Source organism: Macrobrachium rosenbergii, chromosome 55 (assembly GCF_040412425.1).
Source record: "Macrobrachium rosenbergii isolate ZJJX-2024 chromosome 55, ASM4041242v1, whole genome shotgun sequence".
Taxonomy (NCBI): Eukaryota; Metazoa; Arthropoda; class Malacostraca; order Decapoda; family Palaemonidae; genus Macrobrachium; species Macrobrachium rosenbergii.
In genome coordinates this window covers 5,096,220-5,111,219 of record NC_089795.1, presented here as the reverse complement: position 1 = coordinate 5,111,219, position 15,000 = coordinate 5,096,220, and positions in this window count along the sequence as shown.

Here is a 15,000-nt window from a genome sequence, read left to right as displayed (position 1 = left end):
TCTTTATTGCATTCGGTTGCGAATTCAGATTTGAAATTTAATATTCTCTTGCTTGTCTATTGATTACATTGTTCATTTTATACCCAACGTTAAGGAAAGATTTCATTCAAAAAGGATTTTAAACGTCTTATAATCTACTGAATTTAATTACTGCAGAAAAGTTTCCTGTAGGCCTATTGTTTGCCCGTCTTGCCTTAAATAGAACGGAATGTGGTCAAAGTGTTTCTTGGCTTTAGTAAAAGACTCTTTTGTAGTGTCATGACCAAAAAACTAGCTTTGAACTATGTCGCTCTTTGCCGCTGCTTGAAACCGAGTGCCTGGAGACAAACATCCAACAGTTACTCAAAGAATTTCCCAGTTTGAATAGAAACTCCACTTTGAAGATATAATAATACTTTTAAAAATATAATCTTTTTCTCTAGTTTTCTGCCCTGAGGTTACGCTTGAAATGATAACTATCAGATAAATACCTACATAACTTCTAAATAACGACTATGACCTAATGAGAAGTACCAGAGTCATTTCATATCACATTAATCTGTGAAGGCTTTATCGGATGAAAGCATGAAGAATCAGTCTTGAAAATAATGAATATTATAGAGAGAAATCAGTGTATTTTGTTGCTAATGAGAATAATGTGTAATATTTCACGAAAATTTCAAGAATGAGTATAAATGTCTTTATCACCACGGAAATGTATGGAAAAATTTCGTTCCAGTTATTCCCAGTTTTACCGAATTATTCATTACACGGATCTTCTTGTAACAATCAATGCACAGAAAGTTCATTAAAGTTTTAAGTTTTGGTGCTAATGAAGAAGCCCATGAAAACATCGCAGTCAGATTAACCATAACATCAGGGAACGAGGGAGACTTATTCGCCTTATAGATGGTTTCACTTCAGTGTGAGAATGACCTCTTGGATGCCCACCCGCGTTCACGGTATGCCATTTGACTGAGCAATGAACCGTCACATCAAGTTTTTCTCTGTTTGCTCTTTTTCTCCACCTTATCTGCACTCCACAGCAGTTACCTAGCAGCTAGGTACCTAATCCAATGCTTAGGCCAACAAAGGCACACTAGACGCGATAGAGAAAGAAATAGAGTACTTTAGTAAGTATTAATCATATTAAGAGGAAAAATGGAGCTCCTAATGTCATCTTGCAATGAATTCTATGTGGTTGCATATCATAAGGCTGATAATATTTATGAAAAGCATTTTATGAGGCAAAAAAAGAGGTGCAATATTACGTTTGGGAGTAAAACTGTTACTACTCATTTCTATTTAATATATCACCACAAACCTATAAAATTTACAGGTTTTCACCATCGAAAGTTAATTACCAAAATGACAAAGATTTCTATTAAACTGATTCTCTTTCAGCAATGTAATGCTAAAAATAACATAATCGATGTTTTGTTACATAATCGAATTATTGTGCCTTGTGCTCGTGCTTAGACATTTCGGCTTGACCTAAGTTAAAGTTTTCATTAGAAAGGGAAGAAGAGGTCTGATAAAATCATAAGCACTAAGTGACTTCATTTTATTCCTTTTGCAATTCTTTCTTTCAGAGTTGGATCAAATTTGGCTCTCGTCTGTCTTCAGTGTTACTTGGTTCCAGCTTGGCTAAACTCACCAATTTGCTTTACTTTACGAACCATTTTCTTTATAACCATATTTCCTATTTTCACAATTTCCATTTTATCCGCCTCATTCGCATCTACACACACACATTATATATATATATATATATATATATATATATATATATATATATATATATATATATATATATATATATAGACCATCCGTTACTAGCTGGATCACTTTTTTGTTGTGGTGAAAAAATAGCCTTTCCATACCTTCGTATATACATCTTAGCATCTTGACACCGTTCCGTCTAATATATCTTGATTAAACCACCCGTGGCCCGTTAGGTAATTTTTTCATTTGCTTATATATATATATATCTAAATATATATATATATATATATATATATATATATATATATATATATATATATATATATATATATATATATATATATATATGTGTGTGTGTGTGTGTGTGTGTGTGTGTGTGTTGAATCTGCTGGTCACTTTTTACCAGATATATATGTAATTGCAATAGCCTTCTCATGGTCAGGTCGGTAACGTGACCTCTTTGTAATTATGGTAACACGGGTTCGTTTCCCGCTACCGGACATCACAGCCACTTCAAATTCTTGCACTTAGATCTCAAGACTTTGTAGTGAATTCGAGAAGTTAAGAAGGCATTGTGGTTGTTATAATTATATATATATATATATATATATATATATATATATATATATATATATATATATATATATATATATATATACATACTGAATATACAGTATGCATATGCTCATTAATAATAATAAAAATAGCAGTAGAGGAGCATTAGCACTAATATTAATAAACCTGCTTGAATGTTTCTTCTAAGCTATATTGATCAAGTATGAGAAATTATAAGGATATGATTAAATGAACGTTTTGAAATTTTCTGGCAACAAACAGCATAGAAAGACATCAACATTCCATAATTTAAATACCATTTAATTACAAAGTCTACTGGCAGCACCAGCCCTGTTTATAGGGGAGGGGGAGGGAAGGTGGAAGGGGGATGGGGAAGGAGAAGGGGAAGGGGGAGGTTGGGAGGGGAGGGGACGGGGAGGGGAGGGGAAGGAGATGGAAAATGGAAGGGGAGGGGAATGGGATGGAAGATTGAAGGGGAGGGAGATGGCAGGGGGGAGGAGGGTTGGGAGGGGGAAGAGGGAGGGGAGGAGGGTGGGAGGGGAAGAGGTAGGGGAGGGGAGGGGAATTTTTGTTACTTATACTTTCATATATGATATGAAAGTCACTAGACTTTGGGGATAACTTAAACTCAAGGGGAATTATAATTAAGAAGTACTTCCGCATTGGCCAAGGTTCGAACTTGATCTATAAACAAGGTTGGAAGGTGATTTTGACCATCATGTGGTACGAATGTGTCTAGCCAGCTTTAATGAATTGAAACTGAATTCGACAGATACATCAATCCATAAACTGAACAAGACTTTTATTAGTCTGAGAGCAAAGTATGTCAGTAACTTATCCCTGGAACATCTCGAGCATCGTTTCTCATCCTGCCACGGATGGTGATAGTCTTCATTTAATGCCAAAAAAGTCGAGAAGTTATGACGTGATTGTGGCAATTTAAATTATAAACATTCACCACACACACACACATACGTACACTCACAAACACACACACATACGTACACACACACACACACACACACACACACACACACACACACACACACATATATATATATATATATATATATATATATATATATATATATATATATATATATATATATATATATATATATATATATATATATATATGAATGTCTTTTCCTGTAATACTACAGTGTAATATATGAATATAAGAAGGCCCATAAAACTATTTAAACGTTGAAATAGTGTTTTATGGGCCTTCTATATTCATATATATATATATATATATATATATATATATATATATATATATATATATATATATATATATATATATATATATATATATTCATATATATATATATATATATATATATATATATATATATATATATATATATATATATATATGTGTGTGTGTTTATGTGTGTGTGTGTGTAAATTTCTAGTTCTAAGTAACTCTAAGACTCCCGGTCTACCTGTTTACAAAAATCCTTTGAAAATACACGAGGGGACACATAAACACCGCACAGCTTCGTTGTTAGAGAATATGAAAGAATTATGAGCGGACTGAAACATAAATATTTCTAATACTTTCATAGGAAAAAGAATAAGCTGTGTTATGACAACAACATTCACAGCACTGCTCACTCTTGGCGGGCGCAACGTATACATACATACTGTATATGTAAATACGCCTATTGACGTTGGGAAGGAAGCTTAAAGCAATGGCAGCTAATTGAGGTGATGGAAAATTTACAGGCAATCCGATTCTACCTGAATAGAATATCGTGTGCGTTACCCAACTGGGATATTACTATTTTAGGATGGAAGTCCTTATTAACTGTAAGCGTTGTATGCGAGGGATTACAACAAAAAATAATCAGTTTAGTGATTGTAGGGTCCATATTTTTCACGTCCCATAGCTGCAGTTAAACGTACAGGGAATTTACTGAATTTCTGCCTCTGATATTTTTTTATGCAATTTTAATTATGCCTGTGAAAATAAAAACACAGCGAGTGAAAGTGGATAAACTAAAACAATATTGGAAATTCGTATGGGTCATTCGTTTACAGAGGATCATAATTTCAAATTCTAATGTTTGGCATTTTTTAAAAATATTTTGCCAACTTAAAATTGTTCCTTTAGGCATGCTGTTTGCATCCTATCCTATTAATCTTTTTCTCTTTTCTTCAAGGTTAACATCTCCCCTGAGTGGAGCCTAACATAACACAACACCGAAAGTTAGATCTATTTTCGGGGTCCTTGATTATACGATGTACAGAGAACTCGATTGCGCTGAAGAAACTTCGCTGCATTTTTAATTGTTTTTTCTAGATAACTCTCATGATCAAAATCCAGAAGATGTTCTTTAATTAAGCAGCAGAAAAGAACAGAAGGGGATCATAAAGTATGAACATTTTTCTTGATCGACCTTACTTGAAGAGTGGTCACATATTTGAATCCGTTTAAAGTAACGAATGATATTTAGTATTATTGATTTTATTTAGGAAAACAGAAAATCACATTTTCTAAATGATTTCATTTCTGGGAGTAAAGCTTCGAGAGAAAGAAACTCGGCTATGATGAATAACTCTTTCCTTGCAATATATGTCCACATTAAGCTCAAGAAGAATTTCCGGTACCCATATCAGAATTTCCTGATTGTTAATATCATCGTTATATATGTATGTATGTATGTATGTATATATATATATATATATATATATATATATATATATATATATATATATATATATATATATATATATATATATACTTATTGTTTGAGACTCACTTCCTCAGTTTTGGCGTATTACTATAAACTATAAAAAGCACAAATACATTAAGACAAGGTCAATGATGATGATAGCCCATAATTGTAACATTAAGCTAATTGGTAAGTCTTTCATGTAAAAATCAACAACTGATGATAAAAAGGAAATGAGATTAGACACTTTGACAATCTTATGTACAACACAAAGGGCAACATAAAACTGGCAGATCAATTACTTTGTCCAAAGAGCGTGCATGAGAGGAACAGGGTTTGAGAGAGATAGAGCGATGTTATGAAATTCGTGAACAGTATTGCATGCTATATCTGAAAACATTGACTAAGATACATAATAATGAAAAAAGATGCTTCGAAAATATAAGAAAAATATAAGAAAGGTAATATTAATGTGAGAACCAATATGAGAAAAGATATTTATCAACTCTTTCCAGTCGTCATCTCTTGGGGAGAAGGAACGTTCTTTGTGGGGTTAAAAATGGGGAGAGGGAGGAAAAAAGGACGGAAAATGAAATAATAGATAGAAAAAGAAAGATAAGAGTTTAAACGAGCTGGAAAAGAATATGAGACAAACAATGGAACGGTGGATAACATTTAATACAAAGGTAATGCTAAGGCACTTGGTAGGTTGAAAAATAACATCGAATCTTTGTGGAAAAAGTAGAGAGAAAATAATTGATTTTGCAAACATTTGTTACCAGAGAGAGAGAGAGAGAGAGAGAGAGAGAGAGAGAGAGAGAGAGAGAGAGAGAGAGAGAGAGATGAACATTTTTTTCTCCTTTTGGTGACTAAGAAGATACATCTTGCTGCTAAAAGCGAAGAGAAGGTATTTTTCTTGAGTAATTGAATACTACCCGACTCCTCTCTCTCTCTCTCTCTCTCTCTCTCTCTCTCTCTCTCTCTCTCTCTCGATCATAATCTCATTTGCTCCTCTGTTTTTCTTTCCTCTCTAGTGAAAACTTCTGTGTAACATTATGATTAAATGTTATAAGACTCACTGTAGCATGATACGGGATGAAGCTGAGAGGCGAAAGTTACATAATAAGAATTCGAAGTTAATTTTCCTGCCAAGTTATGAGTGAGCCCAATGCAAGTTTTGCCGAGTAATTAACAAGCAAAAGTTTCATGATTATTCTGTCGCCTTTACATCACCTCCAGTACTCTGTTATCTTTATCATATAAGTAAGACTCGGTTTCTGTATGTGTTCAAGTTAGTGTTATTTATACCGTGGAGGGGCTAAGAGAATAAACAAAATAGTAAATTTTCATTCACAGCCAAGAATCACAAGACAGAATTTAAATGACTAGAAACAGATGACTTGTGGTGGGGTGCTGTGAGAGTTTGCGAAGTGAAGAATGAAATGTTTACGTGGAATTTCATCGGCCTCATCATCTTCACCATTACTATTTTCCCATTAAAGGTATTAGTTTTGGGAGTAGTTAAGAGTCTTAAACAAATCGTTCTATATCTTTTTTCAACGAAATCGCTACTCACACGGATATGGTACTTAATATTGTTCCCAATTTCAGTGATAAATCGTCGTTTTAAATCTGTCATAGAGTTATCGAGGAGGGTTTCGACCTCCAATTGACATTGTGGGTCACCTGTGCTCTATGAATAAAGAATAAGTAAAACTAAATTAAAGAGAATTGTTTAAGGAAAACTTGAAAATTCTTAATAATTGTCTTTGTTTCCGCCACAAAAATACCTGGTGGCCTTTTTATCTTTTACACTTTCCAGTTACCTAATATTTTGATAGTATTTGACTAATTTAGATAAAATTACTGTTCGTTTTACATAAATAAAAAGTTTAATCTTATATTGGAGGTATTTTTTCTGTATAAGTTTAGACATCAAATTGAGGAATATAAATTTCACGATTATATAAAGAGTTAAGGATAAAGCGTATTTCGAGTGAAAAGAAAAGAAGATTTCAATGTGAATTTATTAATTATATATAGTTATACTGATGAACACACATAGCTAAACGAAAGCAGGCTTTATCAGACCAAGCAAAGAGCGCAAAGGGCGTAGAACCTTTATTCATTCTGGAGAGATCGTCAGCTGCAGATTCCAGAAGATTGGCTTTGTCTTCGCGATAACGCCTGCTTGATTGGATTCTTACTGTCTTTATTTTAAAAGGCCTTGGAAAAAGTTTCGGCTTCAGTTCAATGCAGAAGCTGTTCGTCTGGTCAATGTGGTTCAGAAATGTCCCAGGACTGTGGTGTCATTTTCAAGAAGTTCATTTTCTCTTTTTCTTCACCCTTCGAGCGCTTCCAGTTTCCTTGAATAATTCGTGATGAGGCAGAATCGTGTTTCTGACTAAGAGCTTTTCATTTAACTACAATTAGAGTTGTCTCTGCGCAATCCACTTAAATTATGCCGCATGCATAGCTCTTTATGTAATTGTAATTCAAACTTCGCCTGTTGGAGGTATGAGTCTAAAAGCTTGATAAAGCTGAATAAAAAAATTTTTCATGAAAACTAATAAAAATAAATAATTTTATAATAAGTAAACATGCATAATACAAGTTAAATTCTACATTTAATAAAAATATTTGCTTTCAGTTAATAGGCCATTCCAGTCCTCTTGTTTACAAAAAGTGCACATTGGCATTTTTTTTCATACCATACACACAGATTTTTTCGACAAACAATATCTAGCGTTTTTTCCGGTAAAATGTACAGTGACGTTTAAAGACCGCCGACACTTACTCCTGCAGATGAAGCAGTGTAATGGAAATATGTCCGCTTGAATTTACTATATATATATATATATATATATATATATATATATATATATATATATATATATATATATATATATATATATATATATATATATATATATATATATATATATATATATATATATATATATATATATTTCGTTTCAAAGTTATAGGACATATATATAGTATTTCATCTGCAGGATTTGTGAATGTTATATCGTTTTAAACGTCACCTGTACATTTTACCAAAAACGAAAAAATAGTACAGATATTGTTTGTCGAAAAATACATGGTATGAAAGACCAATGTACTTTTTGTAAACAAGAGGACTGAATATATATACTGTTAACTGAAAGCAAATATTTTTATTAAATGTAGCAATTCTAATGTGCTATGCATGGGTAAAATCATTATTTTTATTAGTTTTCATGGAATTTTATTCAGCTTTTATCAAATAGACTCATACCTCCAGCAGGCGAAGTTTGAACCATAATTATAAAGAGCTGCGTGTGTGGCATAATTGCGCAGAGACAGTTCTAATTAGAAGTTAATATATATATATATATATATATATATATATATATATATATATATATATATATATATATATATATATATATATATATATATAGATTATGCATGTAATCAACAGGTAGGTTTGCTGAAAGCAAATGAGTGTTACAGACTAATACACACACAAACAAAGCCGCTCAACATCTTATAAAAACATAACAGACACCTCACGACGTCTCCGAACTGTCGACCTAACCGCTCATATATAGTATATGTATATATATATATACCCTGTTACGATACTATATATATATATATATATATATATATATATATATATATATATATATATATATATATATATATATATATATGTTAGATATGATTTGAGATATATGAGTATGGACATATGGCCCTATATATATATATATATATATATATATATATATATATATATATTTCCTGTAAAATGGAATTTTTATATATATATATATATATATATATATATATATATATATATATATATAGTTCTCCTCGCTGCTGGGAGAAAGGGAGCTGGGGATTTGGTACGATACATGTACACATGCGGTACCGGGGTATAAGCGATGCCAGGCAGGGCAGCCGATCGAAATACGGTCTACCCCAACGCCAAACCAAAGTCCTTCAAAGAAGGCATATACATATATATAAAAATGGGAAAAAGCACGTTAACGAAGAATATATATATATATATATATATATATATATATATATATATATATATATATATATATATATATATATATATATATATATATATATATATATATATATATATATATATATATATAATATTAAATCAAGTTTTTGTCAGATTCGATAATTAAATTAACGAAGGTAAGTTTAAGAAACGGTATAATTTCTAACTCTTTTCTGCTGTAAATTATTTGCGAAGGAAAAGGGAACCGCAAAAGTCCTTCAGTAGAATTCTCGCTTGTTTAATGACAGAGTTATTTCTCCAAACCACTAATGTATTGATGACACTTCCCTGTAATCGTCTTCAGATGTCTGACTGCAAATTCCAAGGCAGTGGCTAAAAATAAACGATAAAGCCTTAGTAAAACTGCAGGATTAATGAAAAGGTAAGAGCGAGTGTTTAAGTATCACTCTTCTTAGGGCTTTAAAGCCCAATTCCCTACTTCTAGAAAAGAGACCTGGAAACCTGATTAAGATTAAGCATTTTCACTATCAGCCCTGTTTCATAATATTGCTATTTACACTGGATACTAATGATAAATTGCTGCGCTACTCTCTGAGACGATATTTTATGTGGTACCTTTTGTTCTCTTTTATTGCCTCACCATATGCCTTTTCCTATAAAAAGGATTGAAGTTTTTGACATTTTCTTCTTTTAATTTGGAGCAAATCCCCTTTTTTAAACATTTATTACGATTCACCATAGTCATTTAACAACCAGACATCAAATTCATTTCTTAGTTTAAAAGTGACCCAATGGGATTTAACAGAACAATAATTCTAAAGCGTTCCAGGAATTATGCTAGAATCTTTTGTTGCTGTAAAGATACCTTTTTAGCCATTGAATATATATATATATATATATATATATATATATATATATATATATATATATATATATATATATATATATATATATATATATATATATATATATATATATATATATATATATACATTGTGTGTGTGTGTTTGTGTGTGTGTGCATGCGTGTACGCACCGTGTACGTGTTCACGTGTGGCGTTATAGATGTAAGACCGTATTTCTTGTAATTACACGCAAACAAAATCATATTATAGCTGTGTTAAAGATGACTAAATAAAACAGATTCTGAAAACATGAAAGAGGAACGATAAATCCCGCCAAACAAACTAAAAGTAAAAGCAAATATTTCTCGGAATCAGTGGAAATCCAGGATTATGGAGCCAAGTAAGTTCTTAGTAAGGTTTTAGGAAAAAAGTACCATTTCCTATTTTATTAAAAGCTTCGATATGGCAAGATAATTAACAGATGGAATTTTTTTTAACATTGCAACTCTTCCGTTGTTCTTTTTAATTAGATGTTTGAATCTATTGTACATTCGGCTATCTGTTTTATATATTTAGGCATGTGTCATGCTTTTCCGATCTCCAGGAGTAAAAAAAAAAAGTCTTTAGTAGAAACTATAGTGAACTACAATTGTAAGGGTAGATTTATTTAATTTGTTTCATATTTTCCCATACCTTATCACTTCTTTAAATTCATTTCTGAAAGTATCATAAGAATTATCCACTAAGAGTGGCCAGTAAGAACAGTTGAATAGATTTAATAAACTTTTTCGATGTTTATTAACAAAATAACTTTAAAAAAGTGTCATTGCTTTAACCAAATCAGGTGATATACGTCGGAAAATATAATGAAGTACTGAACGGAGATGATGATATAGTGATCTATGCATATATAATAACGTCTGAGTGCCACTCATTATTTCTGTATTCTTCTTCGTTACCCGACTGCACACAGATCACTTAATATAAGATTAATGAAATTCAGTGATTTATCTGCAACAGTGGATACCATATAATCAGATTTGTAACGCAAGAGTGACTTTGCTTCAAGTCCTTATTACACGAAATCACCTCCCCTTTGCTTGAGACCTCGTAACAAAGAAAAGTGAATGCACCGCACTTTCAAGTTCTTTCAAGGTTCATTACAGCAAACCTCCATTAAGAGCTCGTTCGTTTTGTGGTGCATAAAACATTGTCATTACCATGACTCGTCGCTGTCATCACTTACGAATACTGAGAAGTGGTTCATTTACTTTAATACGAAACAGTATTGTGGCTACAGGTTATCTCATGCAAAGATTTTTTCATATTTTTTAATTCACATGTCCTCTTACTTTACTTTTATTGGCATAAGCTTTGTGTTAGATCGAGAATTTCGACTTTTTTCTCTCTTTATTTTCCAAATTCTCTTTCCGTTCTTGTAACTGATTATGCTAAATGATAAGCTGATCATACCAACAACGAGGGGAGAACACAACGTCGGCAACGGGTTTGCAGTGTGTTTATATTCTAAAACAATGTAAGAGAGACAAAAAACGGTGGGGCTAATGAATACTCATTTGCAGAAGTACAAGCTCACCACCATTTATTACGCCTCAATAAGGGCTGTCATGTGAAGTTTTTCTTTTGCTCTGCATAAAATTAATGTTTTAGAGCTTATTTTAACTATAATCCGATATTTTATTCTTTTGGATTTTCCCCTTCTTCTCACTTTTTTTTTTTTAGCAGGTCTTATATTCGAGGTTTTCCCATCAAATAATTTACTCTTTATCTAGAACAGAAAACCCAAAAATCTTGGTGCCTTTCATTTTTAAATTCTTTCTTGAATATCCTGTGAAATAAAGGTTATGAGAAGTTCTTAGGACCACAATAATTTCTCTACAGGTTTTGAGAGCCACTTAGAATTTTTTCTCATATTATTTAGCGTTTAGAAAGAATAAAGACGATAGCTTTAGATAGCTTTAATCTACATTGTTCTCATTTACCGATTTATTCCTCAAAAGAGCTATTCGCTTTATTTCAGCGTCCCCCTCCACATTAGATAAAAAAAAAAAAATTATATAGATGCCGTTATGGGGGACACATTGCAAAACCCTAATATTGTGATAAAAGACTGATAATGTTATGGAACCACCTTGAAAAATCACTGTGATCTTTTCAAATATGTTCGTGAGCCGTGCAGCTCACACAAAAAAATTACCAAAGCAATCAGGGTCGTTTAATTAGAAAACGGGGAAAACAGTTTAATATAATTTTTCTAGCAACAGTATTTTTGTGATAGAAGAACTGGAGACCTACACATGTATATAAATGCACACACGGAAGCGAAAGTGAAAGGTACACGCGGTTAATATTTAGGTACAAAAAGAGACAAAGAGTGCGGGTTACCCAACCAACATGTCGATATTTCATAGGTAAAATGGATATTTAACTTAACTATGTAATTCCTACTGCATTTCAGTTTTGACATAGGAGCCAGATGAAAGGTTAAAATATTGTTATATTATAAAAACTGGAGAGTTCTCAGTGCAGGTTATACTATCTCTGCAGGCTGTAAAAACAGGTTGTTGTTCAGTTTCTCAGAATAACAGGAAAAAGCCCAAACTGAAATTGTGATCCAAAGAAAATATAGGCCAGTTGTGATTTTATCCCTAAAAATTGCCGTACTTCTTTCATGAAATAAGATAGATAATTAGACTAAGTTTCTCAAAATATTAATACATGCATACATATATATACACACACACACACACACACACACATATATATATATATATATATATATATATATATATATATATATATATATATATATATATATATGTCTGTATGTATGTATGTATGTATGTATGTGTGTATACCTTCACAAGAATCATGAAACTAAATATATGCAAGAATTTAAGGGAATAATAACAGGAATCAGTACCTAACGCTTTAGCATATTTGATTACACTTATTCAGGGTACAGAACAATTGAAGACAGCTGAAGAAGAAGGTGAAAACATGGAAGTGAATGTCCAAATAGAATTCCAAAAAATGAATAAAGCAGCAGCCATATATCATGCAGATTCAAAAGTAAAGTAGTCTTTTGAATGACGTTGTTAACCAAGAATAGGGGAATAATAAAAGGAATCAGTTCAGCCATGGATGCAACAATTGAAGTGCAGCTGACTAACTCCCAGGTATCCATTTTAGTAGCATATATCGCAGATTCAAAAGTAGACTTTTTGAATGTACATCCTTGTCTAGCCATGGATGCAACCCAGTACAGCTGACTAACTCCCAGGTACCCATTATAGGGCATAGGTCAACAGGGACGCAATGGATTGTAATGCATGTACATATTGCTCCGCCCAAGTCTAGGTTTTGAACAATGGTCGTCTTAGCCAACTTTGTTCTATTCTGTAAACCCTTCAGATCCTGTTCTTTGCATCTTTGCAGCTTTCTCAGTTTTTCAGGGAATTTTTTCTTTATCCTCAAGACTCTTACGTAATTCTTTCACAAAAGAATACCAACAGTATTTTTTCCCCGTACATCAATTGTTATCTGTTTTTTTCTCCTAATGTATTTCGTGCCATTTCCCTTCTAGCAACCAGTTAACGATCACCTTATGATCACATCTCTTCTTATACATACAAATTATATTTATGTACAGTAAAATTATTAATTTCATCTCAAAAGGGTAAAACTAATAAATATATCATAACGTTATTTAGTATTGCGTAACGGAAGCCCAGTTCGGGGAAGGGAAGTGGATTTAGACAAGGACAGGTGTGTGAAAAGTCTTCATCATAAAACATTTGTGTTAGATCTTTGAGAATAATGGAAAAACATGAATGGAGTTTACAGTGACTAAGATCAGCTCCACTCTAGATATACATAATCAACATGAAAACAAGGAATATATAGAGTATTGAGAGTAATTTGTTGGGAGCGATTATAATTTTTAGGATGAAAATTAAAGTTGTTCATAATATGTAGATGGGAGGGTGGCTGATATGACTGCAAAATGTGTATAAAACAGGGGAGAGCTATGTCTCCTACGGAGTCTTATTTCTCTTTGGATGGAGTGATGCGAGAAGCAAGAGAAAAGATATCCAATGCATAAGTACAAAAGTTGCGTGGTAAAGTGGCTGTGCATTGAATGCTGAATGAATGGTGTCTCCTGATAAAAACAGATTTCATTGGATAGTTAAGAGGAAAGGAGTTTCCGAGCGTTTGTTGGGGGCCAAAACTGAAAGAGAACGTCAGCAAATCTCAGGATTTCACGGGAAATGGACGACGGTAAGATAGAGCCAGTAATGTTGTTATGGATAATGGAGGGGTGGATATGGGTAACTATCACAAATATAAAAAGGTCAGGCACAAAAGAGGTAAAGAAAGAACTATGGCATAGAAATATCAGTTGTTTGGATGAGACTTGGATTGCTCATAAAGGAAATGAAGTGTGGTTGTTTAATACAAACGAAAGAAAGATTGGCGTTATTAAAGTGAATTATTGTCTTATTTTGTGTAGAGTGACGCAAAGTAAGCAGCGACTAAAGAAGGAGAATTGAAGTTACATATCTAAGTGGTAAAAAGGTTACTTTTGGTTAAAAGAATGATCAGTGTAGTTCGAATGATTTTGTCTTAAGAAAAAAGTAGAATGACAGGAGGGTCGTATTCAAAAAGTGACTGGAGGGACGAGGAGAGGATGGCTCGAAAAGGTCTTGATAGTCTTTAGTTTCTAAAGATTAATAACCAACACTGTGCCAAGGGAGAGTCGATGTCTACCAAAGAACTTCCTGTGTAGGTTTTCTCTGAAGCTACCTTGATTAGGAAAATGGTTCAAATACATACATTATATATATATATATATATATATATATATATATATATATATATATATATATATATATATATATATATATATATATATATATATATATATATATATATATATATATATATATATATATATATATATATATATATATATATATATATATATATATATATATATATATATATATATATATATATATATATATGTGTGTGTGTGTGTGTGTGTGTGTGTGTGTGTGTGTGTGTATGTATTCCATCAGTGTGGCTGACAATTATCCCTTGTCTCTTATAGATCAATTACTTGATAACATTGGGCAAGCTTGAAA